This window comes from Pseudorca crassidens, chromosome 3 (assembly GCF_039906515.1).
Source record: "Pseudorca crassidens isolate mPseCra1 chromosome 3, mPseCra1.hap1, whole genome shotgun sequence".
Classification (NCBI taxonomy): domain Eukaryota; kingdom Metazoa; phylum Chordata; class Mammalia; order Artiodactyla; family Delphinidae; genus Pseudorca; species Pseudorca crassidens.
In genome coordinates this window covers 135,101,400-135,117,446 of record NC_090298.1, presented here as the reverse complement: position 1 = coordinate 135,117,446, position 16,047 = coordinate 135,101,400, and the positions used below count along the sequence as shown (strand labels likewise).

The 16,047-nt window shown below is 38.8% G+C and overlaps 1 long non-coding RNA gene and 1 pseudogene across 1 annotated transcript; one reads left to right on the top strand and one right to left on the bottom strand.

The window, feature by feature from the left end:
* LOC137221958 (UDP-N-acetylglucosamine--peptide N-acetylglucosaminyltransferase 110 kDa subunit pseudogene) overlaps positions 1 to 16,047 on the top strand; it is a 210,379-nt pseudogene that overhangs the window by 22,393 nt on the left and 171,939 nt on the right.
* On the bottom strand, positions 8,285 to 9,814 carry LOC137221962 (uncharacterized). Its single transcript, XR_010942221.1, has 2 exons — positions 9,441 to 9,814; positions 8,285 to 8,975 (listed from the first exon to the last, which is right to left on the bottom strand). It is a non-coding gene; the product is annotated as an uncharacterized lncRNA (long non-coding RNA).

Sequence of the window (16,047 nt, the reverse complement as noted above, 5' to 3'; positions counted from 1 at the left end):
TTTTTTACTATTTTAATATAGAAAATTAGATTATTGCTTTGAAATATTTTCTTTCCCAATTTAGTGCTATAAACTTCCCTTTCAGCATTGCTTTCACTTCATTCCGCAAACTTTGATCTGTTGTATCTCCATTTTCTTTTATTCTATGCATTTAAAAATTTTTCCTTGATGCTGTCTTTTTTACCCATGAGTTATTTGGAATTGTGATGTTTAGTTTTCATGTGATTGAAGATTTTCCTGTTGTCTTTCTCTTATTGATTTCTAGTCAGATTCCATTATGGCTAGAGAACATACTCTCTATGATTTTAATTCTTTTAAATCTGCTAATGTTTTTTTATCACCCAGTATATGGTATATGAGTGAATGTTCCATGGACACTTGAATATGTATTCTGCTCTTACTGAGTGTGTTCTTTAAATGTCAGTTATATCCTGTTGATTGATGATGTTTTCAGTTCTTCCATATCCTTGCTGATTTTTCTCTCTGGTAGTTGTATAAATTGCTGTGTTGAAGTCTCAAATAATAATTGTGGATTTAAAACTTTCTCCTTTTACCTTTTTCAGTGTTTGCTTCATGTATCTTGAAGTTCTGTTGTTTGGTGCACAATTTAGTATCACTAGGTCATCTAGGTGGATTATTCCTGTTATCCTTATGTAATGACCCGCTTTGCCCCTAATAATTTCCTTTGCTCTGAAGTCTACTTTATCTGATATTAATATAGCCATTCCTGCTTTTTCTGATTAATGTTCACATGATATATCATTTTCATCCTTTTACTTTGAACTACCTATATCATGATGTTTAAAGTAAGCTTCTTATAGACAGTATATAGTTGGATCATGCTTGCGATTTTTTAATCTACTCTTCCAATCTCTGTCTTTGACTTTGTTATTTAGATCATTTACTGTTAATGTAATTATTGCCATGTCAATGATTTGGTCTACCATGTTATTTTTTGTTTTGTCTTTTACCTTAGTTTCTCAATCCTGTGTTTCCCTTATTTTTCCTTCTTGTGGGTTACTTAAACATTTTTTAATAAGTCCATTTTAATTTAATTCATTTATAATCATTTGTGTATACTGTTTGTATAGTTTTCTTAGTGGTTGCTTTTGGCATTACAGTATACATATGTAATTTATCATAGCCTACTGGAATCAGTGTTTTATTACTTCAAGTGAAGTTTCAAAATTTTACTTCCATTTAGGTCTCTTAATATTCCCCAGTTTTAAAGTATGATTTTCTGTAGTATTTCCTTTCTCTACATTGAGAACCCCATCAGATGGTGTCATCATTTTTGCTTTGACCATCATATAGAATTTAAGAAACTCATGAGGCTAATGATAGTCTCTTATATTTACCCCATTTGTTTTCACCCATTCCATTGTTCCCCTTTTCTTTCTGAAGTTCCCAGTCTTCTGTTATTGTTTATGTTTTCATAACAGTAGGTGATATCTTGGATTTCCAGTGCAACTGGATATGAGTTTCAGGAAACACTGAGCCTGGCTCACTTAATGCTACTGAGTTGGAGGGTTTGTATATGTTGGGCCTGTTGGCACAGCAGATGCTAGCAGATTAGACTAATGTTGATGGGACTAGTGCCACAGGAGGATGGGTTCCCATTCAGGCTATGCTGCTGCTACAGTAGATCAAGTCCCCCTCTACCCCAAGTGTGGGGCAGTGACCTGCTGCTGTCACTGCTTTGTATTAGGCTCCTTTTGCCTCAGGTGTGTGGTGGGATCCCTTGGAAGCTGCTGCTGCTGCTGCTGTCAATCACAAGGTTAAATTCATTTCAGAAATACTTAAGTATAAATATATAGCCTGGCTCTTGTAGGACCTCTGTATTTTTTTTATTGCTTTCATGCAAATTATCCCAAATTTAGTGACTCAAAGCAACGTAAATTTATTACCTTACAAGTCTGACATTGGTCTCAATTGAGTAAAGTAAAAGTGTTGGCAGGATCGACAGATGAATGGATAAAGATGTGGCACATATATACAATGGAATATTACTCAGCCATAAAAAGAAATGAAATTGAGTTATTTGTAGTGAGGTGGATTGACCTAGAGACTGTCATACAGAGTGAAGTAAGTCAGAAAGAGAAAAACAAATACCATATGCTAACACATATATATGGAATCTAAAAAAAAAAGAAAAAATGGTTATGAAGAACCTAGGGCCAGGGCAGGAATAAAGACGCAGCCATAGAGAGTGGACTTGAGGACACAGGGACGGGGAAGGGTAATCTGGGATGAAGTGAGAGAGTGGCATGGACATATATACACTACCAAATGTAAAATAGCTAGCTAGTGGGAAGAAGCCACAAAGCACAGGGAGATCAGCTCTGTGCTTTGTGTCCACCTAGATGTGTGGGATAGGGAAGGGAGGGTGGGAGGGAGATGCAAGAGGGAGGAGATATGGGGATATATGTATATGTATAGCTGATTCACTTTGTTATGAAGCAGAAACTAACACGCTATTGTAAAGCAATTATACTCCAATAAAGATGGTTAAAAAAGAAAAAAAAGTGTTGGCAGAGCTACATTCTTTTCTGGAGGCTCTTAGGGGTGTTTCTGTTCCCTGGACTTCATCCGCTTCCAGCAGTCACTTGTAGTCCTTGACTCAGAGTCCCCTTTCTCCACCTACAAAACCCAAAATGTTGCATCTCTCTGATTCTGCTTCTATTAGGACATCTCTCTCTTTCTCTTTCTACAGTTGGGAATGGTTTTCTGCTTTTAAGGACTCATGCAATTAGATTTGTTCCATGAGGTAATCCAGGATAATCTTTCTATCTCAAGGCCTATAACTTCAGTCATATCTGCAAAGTCCTCTTTACCATGTAAGGTAACATATTATTGGGTTCTAGGGATTAGGGTGAGGGCATTTTTAGGAGCCATTATGCTGCCTACCACACCCTTAACAAGTGACCTTGAGAAAATTACTGAGACTTTAAAGCCTTACTTTCCTCAAACATAAAATGGAAAGAAAGATAAGTAGTTAATATCATGAAAGTGAAACAGTATATATGAAATCAACTAATTCAAAAAATAAGATTTCTTCTTTTTCTTTATGAGTTGCATGATTCTCAGAGTTCAGTTACTTGAAGAGTTACTTTTTTGTAAACAGAACTAAGGAATTTCAGGGTTCAGGTGCTGTAAGATTGTCTGAATTATCTGAGTAACAACTAGCTAAGCACAGGTGTAAAGCATTTGATTTACTCCCTGGTGTCCTTCATCTTCTCATCCCACTAAATCCATATCCCTTGTCTAGCTCCAGCCAGTAGAGTCAGAGCTTGTTTTACTGTTTAACTAAAGTTCAATTTAAATTTGCTCTACCTCTCCAGATTCTCAGCCCTGGTTGCATATTATAATCACCTGGGGAGATTTCAAGACCTACTTGATGCCAGAGTTTTACCTATCATGGATATTTGAGGAGGGAGCTGGAATGAAATGCTCTAGCTTATGGTTTTGGGAGCCAAATCATAGTCTACACTGAGCCAAATCATTTGTGAGATCAGCTCTAGAAAGGAATTTATCTGTGGTGACTAATGCTCTTCCTTTGGCAGTATGCTCGTCTCTCTTTGGGGGAAAAGAAGAAGGGGAAAAAAACCCCAGCGGTTGGGCTCCCTGAATTATAACCTGATGCTGTGGAATTAGTGTTGGCTCAGAGCGCACATCTTCGGATACCCATTCTCTCTCCTGCTTCCTTGCATGAGCTTATATCCTTGGGCGGTTTTTCATCCACCACCCTCTTTTGCTTCTAATCTTAGCAAGTAAAGTCTCCCCTTAATGAAAAAGCATTTCATGAGACTTACTGGGAGCATAGGTCTGTTGCAGACCTATCCTATGTTAGCTAAAGCAGATATAAGTGATGTATTTTTGGCATTCATCCTTGTGGGTTGGAGAGAGAAGACAGAATTTTATCCTTTAGGTGTCATATGGCTGGGCAAATGGGCTCATTCCCTCTACTGCCTACCATGTAAAATACTGAGGGTGTTACCTCTAGAAGGTATCTTCTAGGTATCAAAATAGCTCAGATAAGTCATATTTCTCAGTAACAGGTGACAAAACTATGGCTTAGGTGGTGAATTTTCCATGTCAATTTGTCTGGGCCACCATGCCCAGTTATTTGGTCAAATATTATTATGGATATTTCTGTGATGGTGTTTTTGTGTTTTTTTTAATTTTTATGTTTTATTTATTTATAATTTTTGGCTGCATTGGGTCTTCGTTGCTGCACGTGGGCTTTCTCTATTTGCAGCAAGCGAGGGCTACTCTTTGTTGTGGTGTGCGGGCTTCTCATTGTGGTGGCTTCTCTTGTTGCAGAGCATGGGCGCTAGGTGCACGGGCTCAGTAGCTGTGGTGCATGGGCTTAGTTGCTCCACGGCATGTGAGATCTTCCTAGACCAGGGCTCAAACCCGTGTCCCCTGCATTGGCAGGCAGATTCTTAACCACTGTGCCACGAGGGTAGTCCCTGTGATGGTGTTTTTGGATGAAATTCATAATTAAATTTGTGGTGGACTTTGAGTAAAGTAGATTATCCTCCATAATATGCATGGGCCTCATCCAATCAGTTGAAGCTCTTAATAAAACAAAGACTGACCTCCCTGTCGCAAAAAGGAATTCTGCCAGAAGACTTACAGAAATTGAACTGCAACTCTTCCGAGAGTCTCTAGAAGCCTAACCTGCAGATTTTGAATTTACCAAGCCTCTATTATTGTGTGAACCAATTGTTTAAAATCTCTCTCTCTTTCTCTATCTTTATATAGATATGGATATAGATCTAGGCATCAATATCGATATCTAGATCTATATCTGCCAGTATATATGGGCACATTGTATACACATGCTGTTGGTTCTGTTTTTCTGGAGAACCTTGACTAATACAGTGGCCCATATAAATAAAAGGACGAACCCAAGTTCACCCAGGTAGAAAGTAGTACAATGAGAACTGGAACTTAAGGCCTCATGACTCATTCAGCCGTGAACACTGACCCAGAACTGGGGTCCGCACACTCTGGCCCACTGATCAGATCTCGCTTGACTCCTGGTTTTGTACCTAACGTTTGGCTTGAACACAGCCGCATCCATTCATTAACGTATTGTGCATGGCTGTTTCTGTGCTACAGCAGCAGATGGGCAGTTGCAATGGAGATGTATGGTACAGAAAATCCAAAATATTTACTATCTGACCCTTTACAAAAAAGATCTGCTGACCCCTGCTCTACGATGCCATCTGATTTCTGATAGCACCGAGGAGAATAATTCATGCACATTGGGATAGATTGTTAATCTCATGTCCTCCTTAGGTCAAAGATCTCTTAAATGCTCACCCTTGCAATAGCCAGCTTGGGGAGCACTGTCTGAGGATGAAGAAATATTTCTTGCCAGGTCTTTCCAATCCACACTGCTCCCTGACTATGGTTCTTAAAACCTATTTTTTTTGTAAATTTTTATTGGAGTATAGTTGATTTACAGTGTTGTGTTAGTTTCAGGTGTACAGCAAAGTGAATCAGTTATACATATCCACTTTTTTTTTTTCTTTTTTCAGTGCGCAGGCCTCTCATTGTTGTGGCCTCTCCCGTTGTGGAGCACAGGCTCCAGACGCGCAGGCTCAGCGGCCATGGCTCAGGGTCCCAGCCGCTCCGCGGCATGTGGGATCTTCGCGGACAGGGGCACGAACCCATATCCCCTGCATCAGCAGGCAGACTCTCAACCACTGCGCCACCAGGGAAGCCCCACTTTTCCAAATAGCCCATTACAGAGTACTGAGTGGAGTTCCCTGTGCTAATAAGAAGAGCAGGTTCTTATTAGTTATCTATTTTATGTATAGTAGTGTGTATATTTCAGTCCCAATCTCCCAATTTAGCCTCCCCGCCACAATCCCCTGGTAACCCTAAGTTTGTTTTCTACGTCCGTGCCTCTGCTTCTAAAACCTGTCTATTTTAACCAACTACCACTCATTGCTTGCTGTCTCTGGCTTCTTGTACTTGATAATAAATCTACTTCTTGTTCTATCCTGGATGACATGTTCCAAGGACTGAGATAATATCTTATTCTACATAATTTGTCCTTGATATTGTCTATCTTGGGGTCTTCATCTATGTCCCAAAGAAGACAGTCACTCTGTCTTCTAGTACTACTACTAATACCACATTTTATGTCATGAATTTGACCCAATGCACTGAACTATCCCTTTAGAAGCTGTATGCAACCTGTCACTGGGTTTTAGCACAGGGGTAGAACTCAGATGAGTGATCATATTTAAACAAATCTACTTGACCAGAAACTTTTTGTCTCACCATTTATTACACAAGTAACTTCTGTCTTTGCATCTATGATGTAAATATTTTTAATTTCCTAAATTATCTGAAAAATTATTTAGAGCTTCCGTTTCAGTAGGCATTGGAATTGCTGTGTTATGACTATTTCATTATTTTATTTCCAAATTTTAAATTAAGCTTCAAGCTTTGGCCAAGAGTAGACAGGAAAGGGCTTCAAAGAAATGAAGAGTGGGAAAGACTTCTGATGCAAGGGAGACTTAATAAAGATTTGATTTTGAATCAATAATTTATAATAAAGGTTTGAGTTTGAATCAATCATTTATGTCATTGCAAAATAGCTCCCTGGTAAAATTCCATTCTTTGGTAATCATTAAGTACAGAAATTAACAATCAAAATATGCAGTGATCTTCTTCATTTTCTAAAAACAAACCTATATCTAGATGAGAGGAGAATTCATCTCATAACTCAGGCTCTGGACTTACGACTCCAAGTCCTGTCTTCTTTCAACCGTACCTTTTAAGTTTCTGTCTGACTTCTTGAGCATGAGGTAATGGCATCAGCTTTCATCCCCTTCCTCAGTATATAGCTTGGTGAGTATGAGTAAGGGATCTAAAACTTGAGAACTTGGGTTCAAATCTTGACTCTAAAATTTACTTGTTGAGTACTTTTGAGCATGTTATCTGTTTTTGCCTCAGTTTTCTCATCTATAAAATAAAGATAACATTACTTCTCTCAGGGAGTTGCTATGAGGGTTAAAGAGAAAATTCATACAATGCAAGAATTTATCAGTTCTTGGAACACAATAAATACCGAAAAATAATGTTAGCCATTATCAAGGCCCCCTCATTTTATGGATAATATAGATTATTTATATAGGTCTAATATTTACATATACATAAACATTTTGTACCTATGTGTGTGTATACGTTCTTCTTAGAAATTGAGCAGTCAACATTCACATCTAAAAATCTGTGCTCTGTGAAATGTAGAGCTCCTGTGTACAGACACAGTGCTATAGTTATCTATTGCTACATAATAAAGAAGTCCAAACTTAGTGGTGAAATAAACAAAAATTTTAATATGTGCCCAGATTCTGTGGGTCAGCAATTCAAACAGTACACAGAGGAGATGGCTTGTCTCTACTCCATGACTGATGTCTGGAACCTCAGCTCATGAGGATTCAGATGGCTGGGGCTGGAATCATCTAGATAATTTTAATTCACACGTCTGGCCCTTGAAGACTGGGCCCAACAAGGACTGTTGACTGGAGTGCCTATAGATGGCTGCCCATGTGGCTTGGACTTCTCATAACGTGGTAGTTAGGATTCAAGATAGAGTATCCCAAGAGAATGAGTGTCCAGGGTTGAAGCATTCCACGAGAATCATGCAAAAGCTGCATGACCTTTTATGACCTAGTCTTAGATGTTACATAGCATCATGTTCATTATATACTATTGCAGGCGTTGGAGACCTTTTTCCATAAAGTGTCAGACAGTCAATATTTTAGGCTTTACAAGCCATACAGTCTCTTTTGCAACTACTTAGCTCTGCTGCTGTGATGTGAAAACAGACACAAACAATACATATACTAAGGAACATGGCTGTGTTCCAATAAAGCTTCATTTATAAAAGCTGGTAGAGGCCTAGACTTGGCCCACCAGCCATAATTTACCGACCCCTGCTCTATTGTTTGAAGCCATGGAAAGCCTGCCCAAATTCAAGGGAAAATGCTCACATCTGGATGCGAAGAATGGCAATGAATCTGAGACCCTGTATTAAAACCACTACATATGGGATATTTATAAGAGGATCTGTCTGCATACCTTGTTGCTCCCATGTATGGTGGATATGAGGTATTGGGACATCTTACATCTCTGTAAGCCTGGGTCAGGGTCAAAGTTGGAATCTGAACTCAATGACCTTGATTTCTGGAATAACTGGTAACTCTAATTATGATTTGCTTACACTCCTTACCCCAATAAATATACCACAAAAGATAGATTTCAAGTAAACAATTGCTTTATGGCAGATTTTTATTAAGTCTCCATTGACTGAATTATTCCATTTTGGTTGGAAAGCATGAGTTTTTTTCTTTCCTAAAGAGATCTGCAACTTTTCAGATGTGGCATTTCATTCTACTGAGAGGATAATGTAGGTTTTTATAAATGGAAAAAGCAGGGCAGGCTGAGTTCACTCAGATCGTACTAATGCTTACAGGAATAACCGAAACTGGAACACAGGCTTCCAGGTTTTCCTGTCCTGTGCTCTTTCCGGTAGGTGCCATTGTCTGCTGGGTCTGGCAGTAATAATTTCTGACCTTTACCTCTCTATGCTCTTGTGAAGTGGTTTGGGGCTTTGTTAGCTTTCTTATGAGTTTGTAATAAATTGTGTCCATAAAGTAGGCTGAATTCCTCAGGGAAGGATGATAGCTGTTACTGTGTTATTACTGCAAATGTTGTGTTGGTTACCTTTTTTTCTTTTCTTTTCTCCGTTGTATCCTGAACTTAAAAGTTATATTATCCGAAATGAAAGATGTGCATCTGGTAGAAAAGACTAATTTAAGGGATGAAAATTCCTGATGATTGCTTCAGTCAACCCTTAATACACACTGAGCTTCATTAGTAAATAGACAACTCTCAGACCATTCCCTTGGAAGAGGTCGCATAATCAGGCTTTGTGTTGATTTCGCATTCTGTTCGGTAGAGACAGACAAATTAGAATAATTAGCTGGTACAGGAAAGCACAGAGAACTTTCTTCTGTTTTTGTGATGCATCCTGTAATAAGTGTTGAAAATGAGACTGGAGGTAAGAACGTGAAACTCAAAAGAGCAAAGGAGAGAGGATATTGTTTCTTTGAAAATATTCTTTCAGTGTTGGCCCAGAAGAATATGAAGCTGAGGAAATTTTTTTTTATGATGATTTTTGTGTTAATGATGTGAGTGTGGAATTAGTAAGAATCAGAAAGCAAGCATCCTTTTCCACCATGGACTTGGGAGCAAATGAAACCATAAATACTCCCCGCTCTTGGAAACCCTTTTGGAGCAGTAATCAGAGAAGGGTAAAGGCAGAGCCTCAGGGCAGAGGTGTTCAGAGCAAAGGGATAGGAAGAAAACAAAAGGAGAGTGGATATGTTTAGAGCTGTCATTTTGAAATTTACCTGCTTCTGATTCAGTGCTGCTTTGCTGCTGTGTTGGTCCAGTGGAAATCCTCAAAGCAGGAGCAGCCGTATTTTAAAATAATGTTAGAGCAAGTGACTTTAATCCAGGTCTCTTTAGCTCAAGAGCAAAGAGGAGAGTATGAGGAAAGAATGAGGCCACAAGGAATTGTTCACTGGGTAATTTTCCCCAAACCTCACTAACTGGGAGAAACTGACCACTGGATTATATGCCTTGAAGGAAAGCAAAAATGTTGAAAGCAAGGAGTGTGGAGCTTGTTTAGAAAGCAAGCTGTATCATTTGGTCACCTGCTGATGATAATAGCATTGGCTGAGACCTGACCGTTTACAATGAACGCACTTCTGTACGTAATAAGTTCCAGGAGGGCCTGAACTGAGTATGTCTGTTTCAGCATTTAGCATCGTCTAGCATCTGAGAGGCCGGTACATTATAGGCATATAGTAGACTTAAAAATGAATATTTGTGGATTGTCTGAATGAGTGGATGTGTGTGATTCATATCCTATTTGCAGGTCCTATGCCCTGCAATGGATTTTCAGTGTCAGGTTGTGAAAGTATTTATGACGGGGATTGGCATTGTTCCCTATCTAATGGATAAAGATTACACATGAAAGGACTTTACACTGACATCCTAAAAGCCTCATAGGAATTACTTAACAAAAAAATAAAATTGGATTCTGTATAATTTCTAATTTGTAAGCTGGCCAGAACACTGGTATTTCAGCCAGTCCTCTGGTAGTTCCGATGACGTCCCCATGATCACCCAGGCATAATCAGAATGGCTTTAGGAATTGGGAGCCAAAATGTTCCTCAGTATTTACGGCTTTGCTAGTCCATTTAAGAAAATGGACTATTGAAAAAACAGCTTCAGACACAATATGGCATTTTATGATTTAGCATGAAATCTGAGAAATATAGAGGTTATCTGAAGCCTGCAATGGTAAAGTTCCCTCTGCTATTGAAGTTATTGTCTTTCAACAAAGATTCTACATCACTAATGCTATATATATATTTTTTATGATATTCAGGTTAATTTCCTGTTCTCTCTAAGGAAGTAATTGGTTGGTTGGTGTGAGAGATGGTGTGGCTTCCAAAGGTGAAAAGTATTATTTTGTTGTACTTTCCAGCTACCTAAGGATGGGAGAGGCCCAGGACACTGCAGTCAGTATATTATGTGGAGCAGGTTATATTGTGGTTTATTTATGAACTTTTACATGTTTATTTTCTTCTGTGCGGTACGGGGGCCTCTCACTGTTGCGGCCTCTCCCGTTGAGGAGCACAGGCTCCGGACGCGCAGGCTCAGCGGCCATGGCTCACGGGCCCAGCCGCTCCGCGGCATGTGGGATCTTCCCGGGCCGGGGCACGAACCCGTGTCCCCTGCATCGGCAGGCGGACTCTCAACCACTGCGCCACCAGGGAAGCCCACGTTTATTTTCTATGCAAGTTTGTGTGCTCCTTTTTGAGTTTTGGTAGATAAGTGTTTTGTAACTTTGGAATACTTGGAGTTATATACATATATATATATATATATATATATATATATATATATATTTTAATGTAGTAGTTAAAGCCGTGGAGCGTGTACTAGTCTACCTAGGTTCAAATTCCGGCTTTACCCTATGACTTCCCTGTGGCTTCCTCTGCTCACCTATTAAAAAGGAGGATAATAGGACGGCTGTGGTGAGTTATATACTAAGCGCTATTAAAGCATTTGCTATAATGATCATGTATACTCAAAGGCAAGGAACTTGCCCCTTGATCGTCTCTGTATTCCTAGTGCTTAAGAATTCCTAGTGCTTTCCTAGTGCATTGTCTTAGGATAGAGATAGCTCAGTATAGTTCTTCTCACTATGAAGTACTGTTACGTTGAAAGTCTTTGCTTGTGTACTAATAATCTATGATATATCTGCTGAGGACAAGGAAAGGAATGGTTTTAAAAGTGCAATGGATAACAAAAGATTGTATGATGTAATGCCTTTATTATGTAATTATAAAACTAACAAATGATCATGGTAGAAAATTTGAAAAACTCCTAGACAAAAGAGAGATCAACAAAATTTGGAGTAACTTTCAGAGTGTAGAGTTGTCCATGAATATTAGTGCTTTCATATTTTCCAGGACTTTAAGTAGACTCTGCTTCTTAAGAGTCTATTCATGATATTTTACTTTAATGATGTTTTCATCATGGGGACACACACACACACAGAAATCTGTCAAAAAAAAAAAGGCATGTAAATCACTGATGTTTCAGATAGCCGCATGAAATAAAGTGAGAAAGGTCAACAAGCTGAAAGAATGTGGAGTAGCATCTCCTTAATTGCTTACATAACTCTGATAATTACCTCTTTGTGGATAAAGTAATTAATGGGGAATCTAATTCAAGAAAAGTGTATGAACTTCAAGCCTTCTCGAAGCCAAGTATTTCTTTCCACAAAAGGTTACTTTCCACAGCCCTGCTTCCTTATTACCAGACAGGGAAAGAGTATTGTATGGCAAAGGATCTTCCTGAAGGAGGGTGCTTCCCACACTGATTGTCATAAATGACTTCGGAATTACTGTTGCTGTATTACCAAAATCTTAAACTAGGATATTTTTGACAAATGCGGTCCTTAGTTAATTTTTAGAGCTACAAACTGTCAGATGGCTCTGAAATAACAATTGTCTGGCTATTCTTCAGGGTGATCACAATATGGTAATGACCTTGAGGTATCACTAAAAAGAAGGAAGGTGTGAGTCTTCCTTTGGTGCCAGAGTGAAATGCGAGTTGGAGTTGGAGTTGGAAAAGAGGCCCACAACCAAGTGCTAGAGAAGGAAATGTGAGGTCATTGGTGAAAAACCAGGTTGAAGTTAAGGTGAAGAGGCATGAGGAAATGGTCAGCTGTTACAGTATTACAAAGATCATCAAGAAGCATATCCATGAATGTGGTTTGTATTGCAATCTGCTGAAAAAGAGACAAATATCCTGGCCTGGCCTTCATGGAGATTATATTTTTTTGATTCTGGTAATAGATTATTGTTGAAAAGGGCCTCCTATAAATTATAACCATGCAAAGGCAGCAAGATAATTTTTTTTTCTTTATGTATGTGTTTCTCATTCCTACTCATTTCTCTCTTAGGGGAAGAGAAAATCACACACACAAAAAATGTCAAGTCTCAGCTATTCCTTTTCAAAATAATTTTTTTCCAAATTCCAGTGGAGGCAATAGGTTAACTGTTAAGATTTGTAAGCCTCAAAAAGCTAGATTTTTACAAAGTGCAGCGAAATTTTATTACATAAATAATAGCTTTGGAAAGAATATGTGGTGATGCAAAGTTGGAAAAAGCTGGTTTTTCTTCCGTGAATGGCTTCCCTGTGTTGGGAGAAGAGGCAGAGAAGAAATCAAAGTAATTAAACATGGGGTGAGTTTTCCTGATAGGGGACTCTAGTGCTTTAAAATAGACTAGATAATCCTAGGGATAATCTGAGGGTAGAACAGACCAATGCCTCATTTCCAATCTGGTACCCTGGAAGAAAACAGTGTATTTCCTTTGAGGTCTTGAGAGGTTTCTCTTCTGCTTTGTTTTATTTTTGGTTCATTTTGTAATCAACCTTATTAAGGTATCATTTACATACAATAAAATGCAGACATTTTTAGTCAACGGTTCAGTGACTTTTAATTAATGTATACATTTGTATAACTAGCACCCCCATAGATAACAATTCTAAAACCCTAGAAAGCTTCCTCCCAGGCTTTTGCAAAAGTATCCCCATCTCCCACCCCAAGGCCACCACGGATCTGTTTTTTATCTTTAGAGATGACTTTGGCCCAGTTTACAATTTCATGTAAGTTGAATAATACAGTAGGTGCCCTTTTGATCTGGTTTCACTTTCTCAGCATATGGTTTTTGAGATTCATTCATGTTGGGATGTTTTAAACCAGGACTTTAGCCTGGGTGGCTGATGTTGTCTGAAGGCCCCTGTAGGTACATCTGAGTCTCTGGCATTGTCACTGTCTGTTCTTGGCTCCGTATTTTCAACTTTACTAAGAAGCACAAGGTTGAAGTAAGGAAGATCATTGTCAGTATAATGGAGGTGAAGTGGGTTCTGTTATATAATATTCTCAGCATAAATTGACCTGCTTGGAATCATTGTGTTGATAATGGACAAGGATACTCTCCCTCCAAAAACCTTGATACTATAAAACTTCTAAAGGACGCTGTCCTAGGACTCTTAGTTTTCATGTTTTGGGAAACATTTCTGGAAAATTCAAATGCTCGCAACCTGAAAGAAGCAATTATTCACCTGAAGGCTGACTCTGCTAAAGTTGAGTTGTCCGACCTTTACATGCTGATAGAACCCAAATAGCCTTGCAAAACAATGCTCTCTTATTGGATATAAGCATATAGATTGTTTAAGGTGGACGTGTATATGCAGTAAAGTGAAAAAACAAAGAATCTTTGAGTTTCCCTTGCTGGTTTTTTTTATTTTTTCATTTCAGTTTCTATAGCATATGCTAATAATTCAGGGTAACCTCAGGTTAGTTTTAGGTCCACTCTTTACATAAATGTTGAAGTACTCCATACCCACCTTTTTTCTACCTTCCTTCTTTTCTTCCATCTTTCCTTTCTAACTTCTTATAATCCATTATACTTAATCCTGCATTTGCTGAGGTGGCAATTAGTGTAGGAAAATTGAAAGCACTGTGAAATTTTGCTGTTCAGAATGCATGTTGACCAAATTCTATATTGAGAAAAGGTCTGGATTTACCCAGAGTAACCCTTTCTCAGCGTCTTTGAATAAAGGGCATAGAAACTGGGCTATATATAGTATCCTGACAGGTATGTAGAATTCATAGCAATTGCCTTAAAGAGCTTACCTAGCATAGATGCATATGAATGCATTTAATGATTGCTTTATTGGCAGCAGTGCCAACATACGCAGTCTGTTCGGTTTTATATCATTCTCATTACCTGCTGTTTACCACTGTATACATTGCTAATGGCGTGGTTTCTATGGCTTGTGAATTTCACGGCCAAAGAATATGTAATTTATTGCACACTTTAGTGTAGAAGATGGAGACTCCATAACTTTTCGTGTGCTCTTTGCCCCTTTGGAATGTATTACACTGCGATCAGTCAAAGTAATAAATTTATTTCAAATGTGCGTGATAGCTAAACATCAATTAGGACTGATGGGCAATATTTCTTCTTCCAGCAAGATAACAGTTTTTAAAGACTAAGCCATTGAACGTGGAGTCACTGAACATGGGAGTCAGTTCACTGGGATCCTTCTTAGAAAAATAAAGAACAACTTGAATTGGATTTGTGTGGCTTATTCAAGTAGTAACTAATCAGCTACATCTTGGTGAACTTAATTTGTCACAATCGTTTGGTATTTTATTAACTCTCTTCCCCTTCTTCCCCCGACTCTCAAGAGAACGGATCATGGGTATCTTAAAACATACTAAGTCGTCTTCCATCCCTGTTAATCTAACTACAAAAGCACATTTTCCTTATCCAATGCAACTTACTGTCTTTTAGAGTAGCTGTGGTTTTAATTCTCTACAAAATTAAAACCAGCAAAGAGAAACATTTTCAAGGAGCCACCACATTGTAGAGCTTTAGAAAGAAGACTTTAGAATTAAGGGCAACTGTATCAATTTATAGCTAAAGCACCTGAGGCCTAAAGTAGGAAGGTAACCATCCAGGTTAGGGAAGGGGTTGAAGATCAGGTTTCAAGCTGAGAAAGAGTCTACAGGAATTCAATCTGAGCAGGTCAAAAACTGAAATGAGGCCACGAATGTTCTGGGAAGGCTGGCATCTGGCCTCAAGTGTGGGATTCAGACAGGGAGTGGGCCCGGGGGGAACTGAGCTTCTGCAGTAGGCAGAGAAGTCCACCTCCCCTCCGGAAAGTGCCACTGACATCGGAGTTGAGGGGAAAGAGCAATGATTTCCAGTCCACCTGAGAAAGCAGGCCAGTCTGATTAAATCTGAATTTAGGCTTATTTCAGATACTTCTTAAGAAAGAACTTGGACAAGAGCAAGTCCCACGCAGCCTCTTTTAAATCCATGCCCAGTATTTTCTGGTGGAGCTGCTAAACCCTCCAAGTGACTCCAGTATTTTAATTTCACTCTGTATTTAATTCCGACAGTTCTATGATGGATTATTTAATGGGCAAATAAGTAGGGTCACAGAAGAGTGTGAATGTATTTTACAGGATGAGGATGGGCGGAGTGGAGCAGTCTGGAATAGGACACCAATAAAAAGGGATCTTGGTAAAGAAAAACGTCTATTAGAAATGGAGAGGAATTCGCAAGGAAATTAGTGCCTGACACCACGCCCTTCTCTCTGCATGTTTAGAAGCTAGTTTCTAATTTTATTTTCATAGGAGATGTCCCTGTGATGAATTCTCTTTTACCTCCACACCATTTATCACATGGACATATTGTGAAGTTTGTGTGAGAGAAAGCAAGTATTAGAATTTGTCCTGCAAGGAGCTATAATCACTTCCTGGAACAATATAGGGTAGAAGGAAAAGGAAAGGAAGGTGGAAACAAAGGAGAAAGACAGCTAATGATGCTGGAGTCTCTCGCTAGGATTTGTGGTATC